Source organism: Pseudophryne corroboree, chromosome 9 (genome assembly GCF_028390025.1).
Source record: "Pseudophryne corroboree isolate aPseCor3 chromosome 9, aPseCor3.hap2, whole genome shotgun sequence".
NCBI classification, from domain to species: Eukaryota; Metazoa; Chordata; class Amphibia; order Anura; family Myobatrachidae; genus Pseudophryne; species Pseudophryne corroboree.
The window spans coordinates 250,197,615-250,214,359 of record NC_086452.1 but is presented as its reverse complement, the minus strand read 5'-3'; positions in this window follow the sequence as shown (position 1 = coordinate 250,214,359).

The window sequence follows — 16,745 nt, the reverse complement described above, 5'->3', positions numbered from 1 at the left end:
CATTTTACAGGTGAAGTCTTTCAGGTCATGTGCAAACTGATGGGTATTAATAGCAAGCTACATACTCCGTACTGGCCACAGGCGAGCGCAGAGGTGGAGAGAATGAATAGCACTATTAAGAACAAGCTTAGCAAAGTGATGGTTGAAACTGGATTGTTGTGGCCAGAGGCATTGCCACTAGTGTTGTACAGCATCAGAACCACTCCCAGGTCACCACTTAACCTATCACCCTTTGAAGTTCTTTTTGGGCGACAACCTCACGTAATGATTGACCCCCAGGATGATTTTAAATGTAATAATGAAGTGACTGTGCAATATTTGGTTAGGATGAGCCAGCAGCTCAGAAATCAACAAAGAAATCTAAAGCTAGTGATTCCTGACCTACCAAACAGTAATTGTCATGACATTGAACCTGGGGATTATGTGATGATTCAAAATTTCTTACGCTCAGGTTGCCTCATAGACAGGTGGGAAGGACCATACCAAGTTTTGTTAACCAGCACAACAGCATTGAAGGTTGCCGAGAGAGAGACTTGGGTCCACTTGTCCCATTGCAAGAAGGTCGCTGACTCGGAGAAGACTCGTGACAAAGAGCAGGTGGAAGAGAACCTCGTATCACTAGAGTGCTTGTTCCGGGAAAGTTGAGAGGCAGGACTGTTGAAAGGCATCTGAGCACGGAGAGTAACGAGAGTTAGAACGGTTGTCGTACCATTTTATTTTTTCACCTCCCCCTGCATTTTTCCTTTCTTTTCTCCTTCTTATTTTCCTCCTTTCCCCTAACGAAATGGATCGGTTACAAGAGACTGCGTTTCGGGTTCTGTTAGTGACTTTGGTTTTAAAAAGGACAACTTGTTTTTGTGAGGGTCCCAGAGAGGTGGAGCAAGGATCTGGAGTGAGTTCTGATGGAGAGTACGGGTTGGTAGGACCCCAGGATCAGCGTATCACTTTCACCAAGGCTAGCATCAGAAAAAGGAAATCCACAAACCGGAACCCAACTCATCAATCACAAAAAAAAAATGTAATTTTATTGTTGTATGTACCGTTACATGTTTTCTGTTCATCTCTGTAGGGCTAGGTTAGTGAAACACACATAGTCATTAGATAATAGGGACACATAATTGCTCACATATATGGATCCCCACGATGTATCATCAGATAAATGTGCTCCCCATTTATCATATAGCTCGGTGGAGTTTGTTGGACCATGTACAGACCCTTAATATGGGATGAGAAGGAATATAATGAATACTTCGCAAAACCTAGAAGCTTACACTGCACGATGATACATTCCCCTAAAGCATTTACTCATACATACACGCTTTTTCCTATCACAATAGGCCACACATTTTCTCACCTATGACTTTTTCTCTCACTTCAAGGTGCATACTCTAACACTGTATGTATTATTATGTAAATATTTTCTGCATATTAATTATGGCAGTTATTGTTGACTGCCAAAGGGTGGACTGTCGAAGTCGGAAAATATTACAAACCCGCACTACACATACAGACACCATTCAGAGTGGCCTCTGTGCGGTTGCGTATTAGCCATGCGTGCGCAAACCCGGACGCTGCATACATTGGCTCGTGAAGCCCTGCGTATTAGCATGGGGTATGGGTAAATACGGTGACATACGCAATCGCATAGAAAGGCCCCCAAAGCCATGTTCCATATTCTATCCTTATAGTACAGAATTTGTACAGACTGTGTAATCTTCAAAGGCAAGTTACTGTTCACACACAAACTAATCAAACCACACATACACATTCTTCTAAAACAATGTCTTGAATAAATCAAGACATGTCTTGTTTACGCAAAGGTTTGTGATCATGAAACAGGCACCCTGATCTGTGAGGAAAGTAAATATATCTAGTTATCCTTATTGTTTCAGAGTGTATACTGAAGACAACCAAAACCAGACTGTCATTGTTTAATAGAAACCAGGACAATAGGACACAAATATACTATACAAAGAACACAAGCCTTGCTGATACAAATCACTAACAGCTGACAGCTTACATTTATAGATCAGAGGTATAACATTTATAGTCAAAACTCTTGGAATTTTATATATATATATATATATATATATATATATTTGTGTGTATCTTGAGAATGGTTGGTCATTTTATGTGTAGGATCATGTTGCCTGGAGATAACATAACAAAGTAACCTAATGAACATGGAAATATCTGTCACACATTACATATTTCCCAAACTTAGTACACACATTACACATAGTCTCTCCTTTCCCCTCATGCAACTTTTACTTCTCTACAAGGCACAACAAGGGAATTATACACCTTTACAGTATGCGAGGGGACAGTAACTGATCAGAGCATCATGCATGGTATCTACGGGTTCGGATAATTATGAGTAATAATCCGGTGTTGGTTTGGAGAAGATCGCATGTCGTTGCGAATAGTTATTCGCAAAGGCAGATTAAAGGTATATTTGTGTTTATTATGTACTTGGTATGCGGTGGGAATCCAGAGCTGACCAGCAGTACACACCCCTGGATCAAGGCATCGCCCATCTCTTCAAACCGACCAATGACCTCTCCTGTACTGTAAACGACCATCCCTCCAACCAATCGGTTGAGAGCATACAACCCCATTGTATTGTATTTTGGGCAAGGGTATATAAACCTTGCACCTGGGTCGGTCACTCTCTCTCTCTTGCTCTAAGGTCATCTTTCCAGATCGACTAGAGGACTGGATCCAGGTTGCGCAGGCGAACAAACGTACGTATCATTGGGTGTGACTCTCTCTCTGTGATTGAATTGTATTGTGTTGTACCATGTATATTTTAACTTATTGTAATCCCCTTTTACAAATATATTATTACTTGTTGCTGCTTTGGACCACAACATACAATCAAATACTGGTGTCGCATTCAGTTTCTGTTGAGCGTTTGTATAGTGTAATTGCCACACCTAGAGCTGCCTCGTGCTCTCAGCGTGTCGGTCTGTGTGTATGCACTGAGTGTAAGCTGCACGGCTATTCCGGCGTGTGTACGCAAAGTGCGTGCACAGTACGGGACTGTGTACGCTAACTGGGGACAGAGTACGTAGGTAAAGGATTTATTACAGCAGCCGCAGCGGCTTCAGTTACAGTGTGCAATAGGGGTTAGTGGCTGCTTTCCAAGAAGTCTATCGAACTTCTCAATATATATATCTATATATATCTATATATATATATATCCACATATATAGGGTCCCTGGCACTCCGGGCTTACGTTCACCGTGCTCCGGTGCCTTCCCTGCAGAACAGCATCTGTGTATATATCCTTTGAATGGGCGGCACTCATTGGCCAATGCACGGAAGCCTGCATACCGCTGTATCTATATCTCATAATATAACTGCAAAAATGCCCACTTGGTGATTTGGTGATAGTGTAGGACCTGCACGAAGGTGGGGTACCGTGGAGCGGTATGCAGGCTTCCGTGCATTGGCCAATTCACTAACTAAACCCCCATCGTTTATTCATTTATCCAGAGATGTTGTGAGGATAATTGAGCTTATTTTAGTGAGTGCTGTACTTTTTGTTTCTATATTTTTGAGCAGGTGGCCATGGGCTACATGCACCCCACCCTATTAGTGGCGAGTGCGGATACTGCACCCCACTTCTGGGGTGGCGAGTGCTGTGGTTTTCTATATGCTGGTATATTTTAGGGTTAACCCCTGGTTAACTCATTAACTGTGGCCACAAACTCTGTTCATGCACCCCAATTATCTTAAACCTGTGTCAGCTGCCCTTTAGTAAATGATTAGCCAGTGTCAGGCTACCTTTAAAAGCCATGCAGTTCATGGCAGGTATACCTTACACCAAGTGGGCATTTTTGCAGTTATATTATGAGATACAGTTGCCAGGTTTTAATTTAGATGATTTGGTGATAGTGTAGGACCTGCATGAAGGTGGGGTACCGTGGAGCGGTATGCAGGCTTCCGTGCATTGGCCAATTCACTAACTAAACCCCCATCGTTTATTCATTTATCCAGAGATGTTGTGAGGATAATTGAGCTTATTTTGGTGAGTGCTGTACTTTTTGTTTCTATATTTTTGAGTAGGTGGCCATGGGCTACATGCACCCCACCCTATTAGTATATATATATAAAATAAATATTAATATTTTTTGGCTTCTTGTATGTGACGGTTGTATTTTGATTGTTAATTGTGGTATTTTATTTTCAAATAGCAATGTCAACAGACGAATACCACCAATTCTGGTCAGGATTCATTGATCTGTACCATCAGAACGAGTGCCTGTGGCGTGTCAGAAGCCGGACTATGCCAACAGAACCAAGCGGAATCTGGCATATCAGCAGCTTATTGAGTACAGTAGAGGCAGGAACTCAGCGGCTGATGTGCCTTGGGTGAAGAAAAAAAATTAACATTTCCGAACAGTGTTTGTGAAGGATCGCAAGAAGGTGCAAGAGTCACAGCGATCCGAGACCGGGACTGATGAGGTCTATAAACCAACGCTGTGGTACTATGACCAAATTCAGTTCATTATAGAGCAAGAGGCACGGGTAAGGTCACGGGACGCTCTAGATCCAGAGTCTCCGGTTCTTGTCGAAGAGGAGGCCCAGGAGAGTCTGGATCTGGTAAGTACACACACATTTGTTTCATATGCCACCCACCAATTTTGACATAGACCTAATTTTTGTTTTTATTATATTGCAGGAAGCTACCCCCCGGAGCTGGAGGTAGAGCCTATCACAGGCCAAGGGGCAGAAGTGGAGGAGCCGGTGGCGGAGCCGGTGGCGGAGCCATTGCCAACCCTACAGGCGTGCCCAGGAAGACCGAAGCTCACGGCAAGGAGGACCACTTCTGCCCCCTATAGCAACCCCTCTGTCTCCCAGCAGTTTTTTCAACGCGCTGAGGAGGTTTTGCATAGGCCCCCGGATGCCGAACAACAATTTGGCAATTTTATTGCATCGGAGATGCGCCTGATGACGGATGAACAAAAATTCATCCTCCAACGGTTAGTCTCTGAGGCTATCTCACGCGGCAGGCGCCAAACACTGGTGCCGGCATGTGAAATAGTGCCAACTGACCCTTGGTATCACCCAAATTTGGCCAGTCCCCCCTTCCCAAACAACCCCCCCATGGAGCATGTGCCGGTAAACCCTCCTCCGCAACCGTATTTTTTTCCGTCGGGAGCCACACAGCCCAGCCCCTCCACCAGGGACGTGCAGTCAGGGGAGGCAGGGGAGGCAGTGCCTCCCCTGTGATTAATTAGTAAAATCATACAAAGAAGATACTTATGACACATAGTCTGTGTCATAAGTATCTTCTTTATTTAATTCTAACAATTTGATGCATTTTAATGACGTTGGGAGGCACTGATAGCAGTGCCTCCCGTGGATAATGGGAACGGGCCAGAGCGGGGGGCGGGGCCAAGCACTGGGCTGTATAAGCCCATTGAAATAAAGCTGGAAAGCGGCACTGAAACAAGTGCCTCGCTGACAGGGACACCACCCCCATGTCAGCGAGGCACCTGTGATTGGGCAGCGGATCCAGTGCCGGGACTCTCTCTCTCTCTCTCTCTCTCTCTCTCTCTCTCTCTCTCTCTCTCCTGTAAGTATTTATTTCTATTCTTGTTCCAGGTGGTTCCTATTGGATTCTACTGGACAAGTGGACGTGACCGGCGTGGGATGTAGGTAAGTAATCTCTCTCTTATTTTTACAGGAACCACCTATTGGATTCTACTGGACAAGTGGACGTGACCGGCGTGAGATATACAGTAGGTAAGTATGTGTGAGTGTGTAAGTGTGTTTTTAATAAACTTTTACTGTCACGGTGTGCGAGTTGTGTTTTTATTTGGGTATTTTTTGTTGTTGTAGAACTACAGGTACCAGTGGGCCCGTTATTTCCCCGCATGCTGGTACTTGAGGTTCTCCAAGTACCAGCAAGCGGGGGAGGCTTGCTGGGCCTTGTAGTTCCACAACAAAAAACAATACTCTTTTTTTTACACACTTATGGCTATCAGCCTGGCACCCACCGCCTAGGGGTGCTGGGGACAGCCTCGGGCTTCACCCCTGGCCCTTGGGTGCCTGGAGGGGGGGGACCCCTTCATTTAAGGGGTCCCCACACCTCCAGGGAAACCCGGCCAGGGGTGACTAGTTGGGGGGCTAATGCCACGGCCGCAGGGACCAATGTAAATGTGTCCCCCGGCTGTGGCATTATGTCCCTGGCTAGTGGAGCCCGGTGCTGGTTTCAAAAATACGGGGGACCCCTACGTCTTTTGTCCCCCATATTTTTTGGAACCAGGACCGGACTAAGAGCCCGGTGCTGGTTGTCTAAATACGGGGGATCCCCTGTCCAATTTTTCCCCAGTATTTAAACAACCAGGACTGGCTCAAAGAGCCCGAGGTTGGTTATACTTAGGAGGGGGGACCTCACGCATTTTTTTTTTAACCCATTCAGACCCTTTTCCATTAAGTTAATGGAAGCCCTGGACAACAAAATTGCATTCATGTCCTCCTCCCACTCCCTTCCCAGTCCCAAACACTATTTTTTTTTCTATAAAAATGTACAATATATCACAAGTATGATGAGCAGGCAGGCAGCGGGCATTGGCGGCATCGGACTGAGATGCAAATTAGTGGCGGAGGGCTGGGTCAGTTGATGGTGGGTTTGTAAGCCATTGGCGGTGGCACAGGGCATCGACTCAGGGTCAGTAGCGGGCATTTACTCGGCGGCGGTAGGGGTCATCGGCAGATTCGGTGGACATTATGGCTGTAGTGCCTCACCAGCCACTGACCTCACCGCACGCCACTGCCCTCCACCCAATCTAGCACCTCGTCCAGTGGCATGTACTCTGACATGCTGAGTACACAGTCCTCTGTGCTGGGCGACCCACGCTTTTTTAATTTATAATTAGTTTTTTGTACCCGGTTTTTTAGTTTTGTTTGAAAAATCTGCTGGTGACCTTATCCTACACTCTTGCTCAAAGTGAACTGTATTGAGGTCATTAGTACTGCAGCGTCGGTTTTGTGACCTCACTGTCCCGGACTACGGATCGTTGTGATGACTGCACTTCTTGTGTTCCTTCAAGACTGTTTGGAAATTTGACAATGTTCTTCACCCAAGGCAAAATTGCACTGTTTGCCTCTACTGTACTCGGATATGCCCGATTCTTGTTCTGTTAGCATAGTCCCTGTCCAAAGGCACTCGTTCTCATGGTACAGCTTATGAATCCTGGCCAGAATTGGCGTTTAATATTTTGATAAAGTTTTGCCAAAAACAAACTGTGTGGTGTCTTTTTTTAAAAATGTAAAGGGTCTTATATTGTGTTATCGGCAGGTTGTAAAAACGCCCTATAGCCTTTTTAGGTGGGGGGGTGGTGGATTTTTTTTTGGGTGGGTGGATGGGAGCTGAGTGTTGCTGTGACGGAGGTGGGGGGGGGGGATACTGGCGAAAACCTCAAATTTTATTTTTTATTTTTTGCGTCATGTTTTATTAGACGCTAATTCAGACCTGAATGTGGCCCTGCATAATTTTGCAGGTCTACGATCAGGCACACCGACATGCAGGGGGACGCCCAGCACAGGGCTAGTCTGCCCTGCATGTCAGGCCCACCTACCCACCCCCCACAGATTTGCAAAAGCATCATACAGCTGCGATGCTTTTGCACTTCAGTGGTAACTCCCAGCCAGCACAACTTTTGCATGCTGGCCGGGAGCTACTCGTTGTTGGCCGGGTCACAGCGGCTCCGTGTGATGCCACGCTGCTGCTGCGGCCTGCCCCCCCGCACAGTCTGGCCACGCCTGCGTTGGCCGGACCGCACCCACAAAACGACAGCCGAACGCCGCCGTGCCGCCCACCTCCCGCCTCAGCCTGTAAATCAGGCAGAGGCGATCGCAAGGCCACGACAGCTGTCGGCTGTCAGCCATTTGGCGCACTTCTGACCTGATCGTTGCAATGAACTGCAGCAAGCAATCAGGTCAGAATGACCTTCTTACTCAGAAGCATACACAGACCAGTAAGATCCGTGCATGCTTCTGTGTGTAAATGTTAAGAAAGTGTTAAAAAAAAAAATGATCTGCAGGTCCCCCCAAAAAACATAACCAGCCTCAGGCTCTTTGAGCCGGTCCTGGTTGCAAAAATATGAGGGAAAAATGGAGTAGGGGTCCCCCATATTTAAGCAACCAGCACCGGGCTCTTGGACCAGTCTTGGTTCCAAAAATATGGGGGACAAAAAGAGTAGGGTCCCCCATATTTTGGAAACCAGCACCGGGCTCCACTAGCCAGGGAGGTGATGCCGCAGCCGGGGGACACTTTTATACAGGTCCCTGCGGCCGCAGCAACACACACCCCAACTAGTCACCCCTGGCCGGGGTTCCCTGGGGGGTTGGGGACCCCTTAAATAAAGGGCCCCCAAGGGCCAGGGGTGAAGCCCGAGGCTGTCCCCAGCACCCCTGGGTGGTGGGTGCCGGGCTGATAGTCAAAATTGTGTCAAAAAAGAATATTGTCTTTTGCTGTGGAACTACAAGTCCCAGCAAGCCTCCCCCACATGCTGGTACTTGGAGAACCACAAGTACCAGCATGAAGAGAATTAAAAGGCCTGCTGGTACCTATAGTTCCACAACAAAAGAAATACCCCAAGAAAGACAAAACACACACACTGTGAAGGTAAAAGTTTATTGACACACACCGACACACTCGCACATACTTACCTAGTGTCCCACGCAGCCCCTCGGTCCTCTTGTCCATGTAGAATCCATGGGTTCACTGGAAAAAATTTTAACAAAAATCAGCCACAGAGCAGAAATGCACTGTTTTACAAATGGCTGACAGTCGAAAAAGACACTCCCCCCAGCCCTGTAATGCCATCCCACTATTATAATGAGATAGTCAAAATCTCACATAAGCCAAAATCTCACATAAGCCAAAATCGTAAGCACACATAGGCCCTCATTCTGAGTTGTTCGCTCGGTAATTTTCTTCGCATCGCAGCGATTTTCCGCTAATTGCGCATGCGCAATGTTCGCACTGCGACTGCGCCAAGTAAATTTGCTAAGAAGTTTGGTATTTTACTCACGGCATTATGAGGTTTTTTCTTCGTTCTGGTGATCGGAGTGTGATTGACAGGAAGTGGGTGTTTCTGGGCGGAAACTGGCCGTTTTATGGGAGTGTGTGAAAAAACGCTGCCGTTTCTGGGAAAAACGCGGGAGTGGCTGGAGAAACGGGGGAGTGTCTGGGCGAACGCTGGGTGTGTTTGTGACGTCAAACCAGGAACGACAAGCACTGAACTGATCGCACTGGAAGAGTAAGTCTCGAGCTACTCAGAAACTGCACAGAAAAATCTTTTCACAATGGGGGTCATTCCGAGTTGTTCGCTCGCAAGTGAATTTTAGAAGATTTGCTCATGCTAAGCCGCCGCCTACTGGGAGTGAATCTTAGCATCTTAAAATTGCGAACGATGTATTCGCAATATTGCAATTACACACCTCGTAGCAGTTTCTGAGTAGCTTCAGACTTACTCGGCATCTGCGATCAGTTCAGTGCTTGTCGTTCCTGGTTTGACGTCACAAACACACCCAGCGTTCGCCCAGACACTCCCCCATTTCTCCAGCCACTCCTGCGTTTTTTCCGGAAACGGTAGCGTTTTTTCCCACACGCCCATAAAACGGCCTGTTTCCGCCCAGTAACACCCATTTCCTGTAAATCTCATTACGATCGCCAGAACGCTGAAAAAGCCGTGAGTAAAATTCCTAAGTGCATAGCAAATTTACTTGGCGCAGTCGCAGTGCGGACATTGCGCATGAGCATTAAGCGGAAAATCGCTGCGATGCGAAGATTTTTACCGAGCAAACAACTCGGAATGACCCCCAATATTGCGAATACTTCGTTCGCAATTCTGCTAAGCTAAGATACACTCCCAGAGGGTGGCGGCTTAGCGTGTGTAATGCTGCGAAAAGCGCTAGCGAGCGAACAACTCGGAATGAGGGCCATAGTACAGATCTCAAGAAAAGTTAGTCAAAATCTGTGCTATCTGGCCTCCGGGGAGTTCAAGGGAAATCGCAAGTAAAAATAGGACATAGCAAGGATCTCACCGTGTGTACATACACTTACATCCATGGTCAGAAGGATTGAGTCCTGAATCCCGAACCTGCGGCCCTTCAGAATTGTAGCCACCAGAGGAGTGAAATACTGGCCGTTGGCGACAGACAAATTCTCTGGTACATGTGTAGATGCATTATAGTTACTATAAATAGGGATAAAATGCAACGGCTGACAGCAGCATCAGTCAGAAATTTTAGTCAAATCATCATGCATAGAAGACCACAAATAGGTTGAACTCGATGGACAATTGTCTTTTTTCAATCTCAGATACTATGTATGTTAGATCCCAACCATTTGTCCAGTAGATCCAGTTGGAAGGGTCGAGCATGAAACATCCCATACTGCAGAGCCTTGTAAGTGGCCACCAACTTCCCCAGAAGTCGAATGCACTGATGAACCGACACCCGGGTTGGCTTCAGGACATCCCGGACTATTGCTTGTATCACCAATGCTATTTACTTCGGGAGAAACACCCTCTGCACTTCTGTGTCATTCCCAGAAAGGACAACATCCTGGTTGGCTCCAAATGTGATTTTGGAAGATTCAGGATCCAACCGTGTTCCCTGAGTAGGTGGGTCATGAGAACAATAGACTGTAACAGCTTCTCCTTGGATGATGCTTTTATCAGCAGATCGTCCAGATACGGAATTATGTTCACCCCTGTCTGCGGAGGAGAACCATCATCTCCACCATCACCTTGGTGAATACCCTGGGTGCTGTGGACAGGCCGAATGGCAGGGCCTGGAACTGAAAATGACTAACAGTGCGAATCGGAGAAAAGCTTGATGTGGCGGCCAAATCGGAATGTGGAGGTACGCATCCTTGATATCCAGGGATACTATGAATTCCTCCTCCTCCAGACCTGATATCACCACCCTCAGAGACTCCATTTTGAATTTGAACTCCCTCAGAAAGGGGTTTAGTGATTTTAAGTTCAAAATGGGTCTGACTGAACCATCTGGTTTCGGTACCACGAAAAGGTTCGAATAGTAATAGTAAAAGGTTCGAATAGTAACCTTTGTTTTGCAAATGGGTTTAAATTGGTACAGGGACCTGTGACTCCACCAACTTCTGGATGGCTTCCTGTAGGATAGCCCTGTCCTCCAGCAAAGCTGGCAAGCCTGACTTGGAGAATCGGTGAGGAGGGAAATCTTGAAACTCCAGCCTGTATCCCTGGGACACAATATCTTGCACCCAGGGATCCAGGCCGGATAACACCCAGATGTGGCTGAAATGCCTGAGTCTCGCTCCCACTGGCCCCACCTCCAGGCCGCGCTGTCCACCATCATGCTGAGGACTTTGGCGTACCTGAAGCAGGCTTCTGTTCCTGGGAACCTGCTGCAGCAGGTTTCTTGGATTTTGGCTGACCTCCTCTAAAGAAGGTGTTGGACGGATTGGTCTTTCTTGTTTTAGCAGCCGGAAAGGACTGTGAGGCAGCTGAAGAAAAACATTTCTTCGTAGCAGGTGCAGCTGAGGGAAGAAAAGGTGACTTACCCGCTGTAGCCGTGGAAATCCACACATCCAAACCTTCCCCAAAGAGAGCCTGACCTGTGTAGGGTAGGGTCTCCACACCTCTCCTGGATTCCGCGTCGGCAGACCACTGGCGCAGCCACAGTCCTCGACGAGCTGAGACAGACATGGAAGATATCCCCGCAGCCATTGAACCCAGGTCTTTCATGGATTCCACCATGAATCCTGCAGAATCCTGAATGTTACGAAAAAACATTTCAATGTCACTTTTATCCATTGTATCCAAATCCTCAAGTAATGTGCCTGACCACTTTACTATAACTTTGGAAATCCATGCACAGGAAATAGTAGGACGTAGTATAGCCCCTGAAGCCGTGTATATTGATTTGAGAGTAGTGTCAATTTGCGATCAGCTGATTCTTTTAACGCGGTAGATCCGGGGACAGGTAAAACCACCTTTTTTGAGTCTTGATACAGATGCGTCAACTATGGGTGGGTTTTCCCATTTTTTTCTATCCTCCTCAGGGAAAGGGAAAGCAACCAGAACCTTTCTAGGCATCTGAATTTTTTTCTCTGGGTTTTCCCAGGCTTTCTCAAATATAGCATTTAATTCCTTAGACGCAGAGAAGGTTAGCGAGGCTTTCTTATTGTCAGTGAAGTAATCATCCTCAACCTGCTCAGGTGTTGTATTAGTAATATACAACACATCCCTAATGGCCTCTATCATCAACTGCACCCCTTTTGCAAGAGATGCCGCCCCCCCCCCCCCCCCGCAGCACATCCCCATCACCGTCTGCTGCATCAGAATCGGTATCCGTGTCATCTTGCATAATCTGGGTAAGAGCACGTCTTTGGGAGCATACAGTAGGGGCCCCTGAGGTAACATAACCAGACCAAACTGCTATAGAGTTCTGTAATACCTGTGTTGCAGATTCATTTTGTGCAACTCTAGTAGAAATCTGAGAAATCATACTTTTAATAGAGGCTAACCACTCAGGCTCCCTTGCTGGGACCTGCGCTAACACAGTGCAATCCTGATTACATGGAATGGGATCATCCTGAGAGGACATATCCTCTGCAGCATATGACACAGAGTCCCTGGACATAGCTTAAAGGAGACCACAGACACTCCACACACACACACACACACACACACACACACACACACACACACACACACACACACACACATATACACACACACACACACACACACACACACACACACTAGGGGCAGACAGAGTTTCCCCCCTAAGAATGGCAAGAGAGAAACATAGATTGGAGCCAACCCACACACAGCGCTTCAGGATATAGGGAAACCCTTATCCAGCGCTTACTGTGTTCCTTAATAGGTTACACAGTACAGATTTACAGCCTCCCCCCCCCCTTCTACAACTCCCCTGGTACCGTATACGATAGCTGGAGTTGATTTGGAGGGACAGCTCTCACTGACAGCGCTTCTGCAGGCAGGAAAATGGCACTGAACGCTGCTGGGTCCGCTCTGATAAGCTCCGCCCCCTTCAATGGTGCTGTCTTTCCGCTCTTCTGAAGATTATACTGACATATATAGTGTGGCAGATGCTCAATTAGCTTAGTGATATCATTCAGGTGCTTGAAAGGGAGGGGTATTTCTAAGCAAGAAAAAAAAAAGGCATTTTGTTTTCCCCAGCACCCTGAATGATAACAGTAACACTGTCAGATCCCCGCCGCGGCCGCCGGGCTTGTCCCTCCGAGGCTGCTGGTTGCCAGGGCGGCCGTCCCCGCTGGCGGTTTCTGTCGCCCGGCGCTCCGTCCGGCGTCCATAGGGTGGATGTCGCGGGCGCGTCCGACGTCTCTGGGGACAGGTGACATCATCAGCGCCTCTCCAATCAGGGGCTTGGCGTGAAGTACAAATCCAGACGCCGGGCAGAGCTCCGGCGCCTGAGTATCAACGCTACTACCGTACCAGTGATCTCCAGAGCTCCTGTGCTTCCAGCATTCCATGCTTCCAGCATCCTGTGCTTCCAGCATCCTGTGCTTCCAGCGTCCTGTGCTTCCAGCGTCCCATGCTTCCAGCGTCCCGTGTCTCCGTGCCTCCAGCACCTCCGTGCCTCAGCACTCAGCACCTCCGTGCCTCAGCACCTCCGTGCCTCCAGCACCTCCGTGCCTCAGCACCTCCGTGCCTCAGCACTCAGCACCTCCGTGCCTCCAGCACCTCCGTGCCTCAGCACTCAGCACCTCCATGCCTCAGCACCTCCGTGCCTCCAGCACCTCCGTGCCTCCAGCACCATCGTGCCTCCAAGCACCTCAACGTCTCTAAGCGCCTCAGCACCTTCAAACACCACAGTACCTCTAGCATTTCAGTGCCTCTAGCACCTCAGTGCCTCCAGCACCTCAACATTGTTCACAGTAAGCTTTTGGTACTCTCCACCAATTCACCAGCACCTTTACAAGTCTTGTTTTTCAGGAAACCTTCAAGCATCCACCCGTGCCTCCTGCCTACCGTCCTAATCCTGTATGAGGAAGACCTACATCCGGCCATCTCTACTGCGACCCAGTAGCGGTTCCTCTTCCCAGTCACCGGAAGAAACCCCGAGTCCACAACACTTCCAAACCAGGTCAGTGATAGTATACTCAGGCCACATGGACCCGGGGGATCGGAACACAGAGTCGAGTGCCATCCAAAGTTTGGCTTCCCGAGTTCAGTCTCAAGAGGCAACACAGGGTCAGGTGATGCAATATCTCCAGGAATTGTCCGGCCGATTGGATCAAATTCAAGCATCCTTACCCTCCGCAATTCCGGCTCCAGTTCCCGTAACTGCTCCAGCTGCTGTTTCCAGTAATGTCCAGCCTCCGGCTGGTACCATGTCACGTCTTCAGCTTCCTACTCCTTCCCGTTATAATGGGAACCCAAAGAATTGCCGTGGTTTTCTAAATCAGTGCGAGGTGCACTTCGAGCTGCTCTCTCATAACTTCCCTACGGATCGCTCTAAGGTAGCGTATATCATTTCCCTGCTTGAAGGGTCAGCGTTGGATTGGGTGTCTCCGTTATGGGAACGATCTGATCCCGTGGTTTCCAACTACACCAACTTCATCACGTCCTTTCGAAGAATCTTCGACGAGCCCGGCAGGATGACCACTGCTTCTTCCGACTTGCTCCGTTTTCGTCAGGGCTCCCGTTCCGTGGGTCAGTACGTGGTTCATTTCCAGACCATTGCCTCTGAATTGCGCTGGAATAATGACGCTCTGAGGGCTGCCTTCTGGAACGGTCTTTCCGACCGGCTGAAAGATGAGTTGGTCACAAGGGATCTGCCGGATCCATTAGAAGAGTTGATTTCCCTTTGCGTCAAGGTGGATCTTCGGATGCAGGAGCGTGGAAGAGAACGTAGCCGTTCAGATCGTTCCAGGTTCCGGAATCCTACTCCTAGACCGGTGGCTGTGCCTAGTTTTGACGAACCCATGCAAATTAACCGATCCCGACTGTCTCCGGAAGAACGTCAGCGTCGTCGTGAGGGTAAACTTTGCCTTTACTGTGGAGCCGCAGATCATTTCCTAAAGTTTTGTAAATCCCGTCCGGGAAATGGGCAGGCCTAGCTTGTTCCGGAGGAGTCAAGCTGGGGGTCACGACTAAATCTTCTCCAATTTTGGACTGTTTGCTTCCTGTAACTTTAATCACCAATTCAGTCTCCAAGTCTTGTGAAGCCCTGTTGGATTCCAGAGCTGCGGGGAACTTCGTTTCTTCCTCCTGTGTCCAAAGCATGGATTTAAAGTTACGGCCTATCGAGCGGCCTATTTCGTTGACGGCTATCAACGGTACTAGGATTTCCAAGGGTCTCATAATGTGGCGCACGGAGCCAGTTAAGCTGCAGGTCGGGGCTCTACATCAAGAAAGTCTGGAACTCTTGGTGATTCCAGAAATGCATCACGATCTGGTCCTTGGAATGCCTTGGCTTAAAATTCATAATCCCCACATTGACTGGAAGTCTTTTCAAATTCTGTCTTGGAGTTCCTTTTGTTACACTAACTGTCTCACTCCCGTTTGTCCGCTCCGTGTCTCTTCTAACACGAATGAAGAGCATATTCCGGAGGCGTATCAAGGGTTCAAAGATGTGTTTTCGGAACAGGCAGCTGATCTGTTACCACCTCATAGGCCTTGGGACTGCCCTATTGACCTTGTCCCAGGGAAGACGCCACCTAGTGGTCGCACATATCCCCTGTCACTTCCCGAGACTCAAGCTATGTCGGACTATATTAAGTCCAATCTGCTCAAGGGATTCATTCGCTCCTCTTCCTCCCCTGCTGGAGCGGGCTTCTTTTTCGTGAAGAAGAAGGACGGGGGGTTGAGACCATGTATCGACTACCGCGGCTTAAACTATATCACCATCAAGAATAAATACCCCTTGCCACTAATCACAGAGTTATTTGATAGGGTTCGTGGCGCCGGCGTTTTCTCCAAACTCGACTTGAGGGGAGCTTATAATCTTATACGCATCTGAGAAGGGGATGAATGGAAGACCGCCTTCAATACCCGGGATGGGCATTACGAATACCTGGTGATGCCGTTCGGCCTTAGTAATGCTCCTGCTGTTTTCCAGGGATTCGTCAACGAAATCTTCCGAGACATGTTATATCAAAGTGTTGTGGTATATTTGGACGACATACTGATTTTTTCCAAAAATCTTGTTGAACACAGGACTCAAGTCAAAGAAGTGCTCCACCGTTTACAAAAGAATCATCTTTATGCTAAGCTCTCCAAATGTACCTTCGAAGTAACATCAATTCTGTTCCTCGGTTATATCATCTCGGGGACGGAGCTTCGCATGGATCCGGAGAAGCTCTCTGCCATTCGTGACTGGACTCAGCTTCTCTCTTTAAAAGCAATACAAAGATTCCTGGGCTTTGCGAATTACTACAGGAAATTCGTTAGAGGTTTCTCCACCATTGTTGCACCCATTTCTGCCTTGACGAGAAAGGGCTCTAATCCCAGTTTGTGGCCTCCCGAAGCCATTGAGGCCTTTTCCCACTTGAAGTTAGCTTTCATGTCCGCTCCAGTTCTCCAACAACCAAATTTCGATGAACCTTTCTTCCTAGAGGTTGACGCATCTTCAGTTGGAGTTGGGGCCGTTCTCTCTCAGTACTCCTCTGATAAGAAATTACATCCGTGTGGCTTCCACTCTCGGAAATTCTCTCCGGCCGAACGAAATTACACTATTGGAGACCA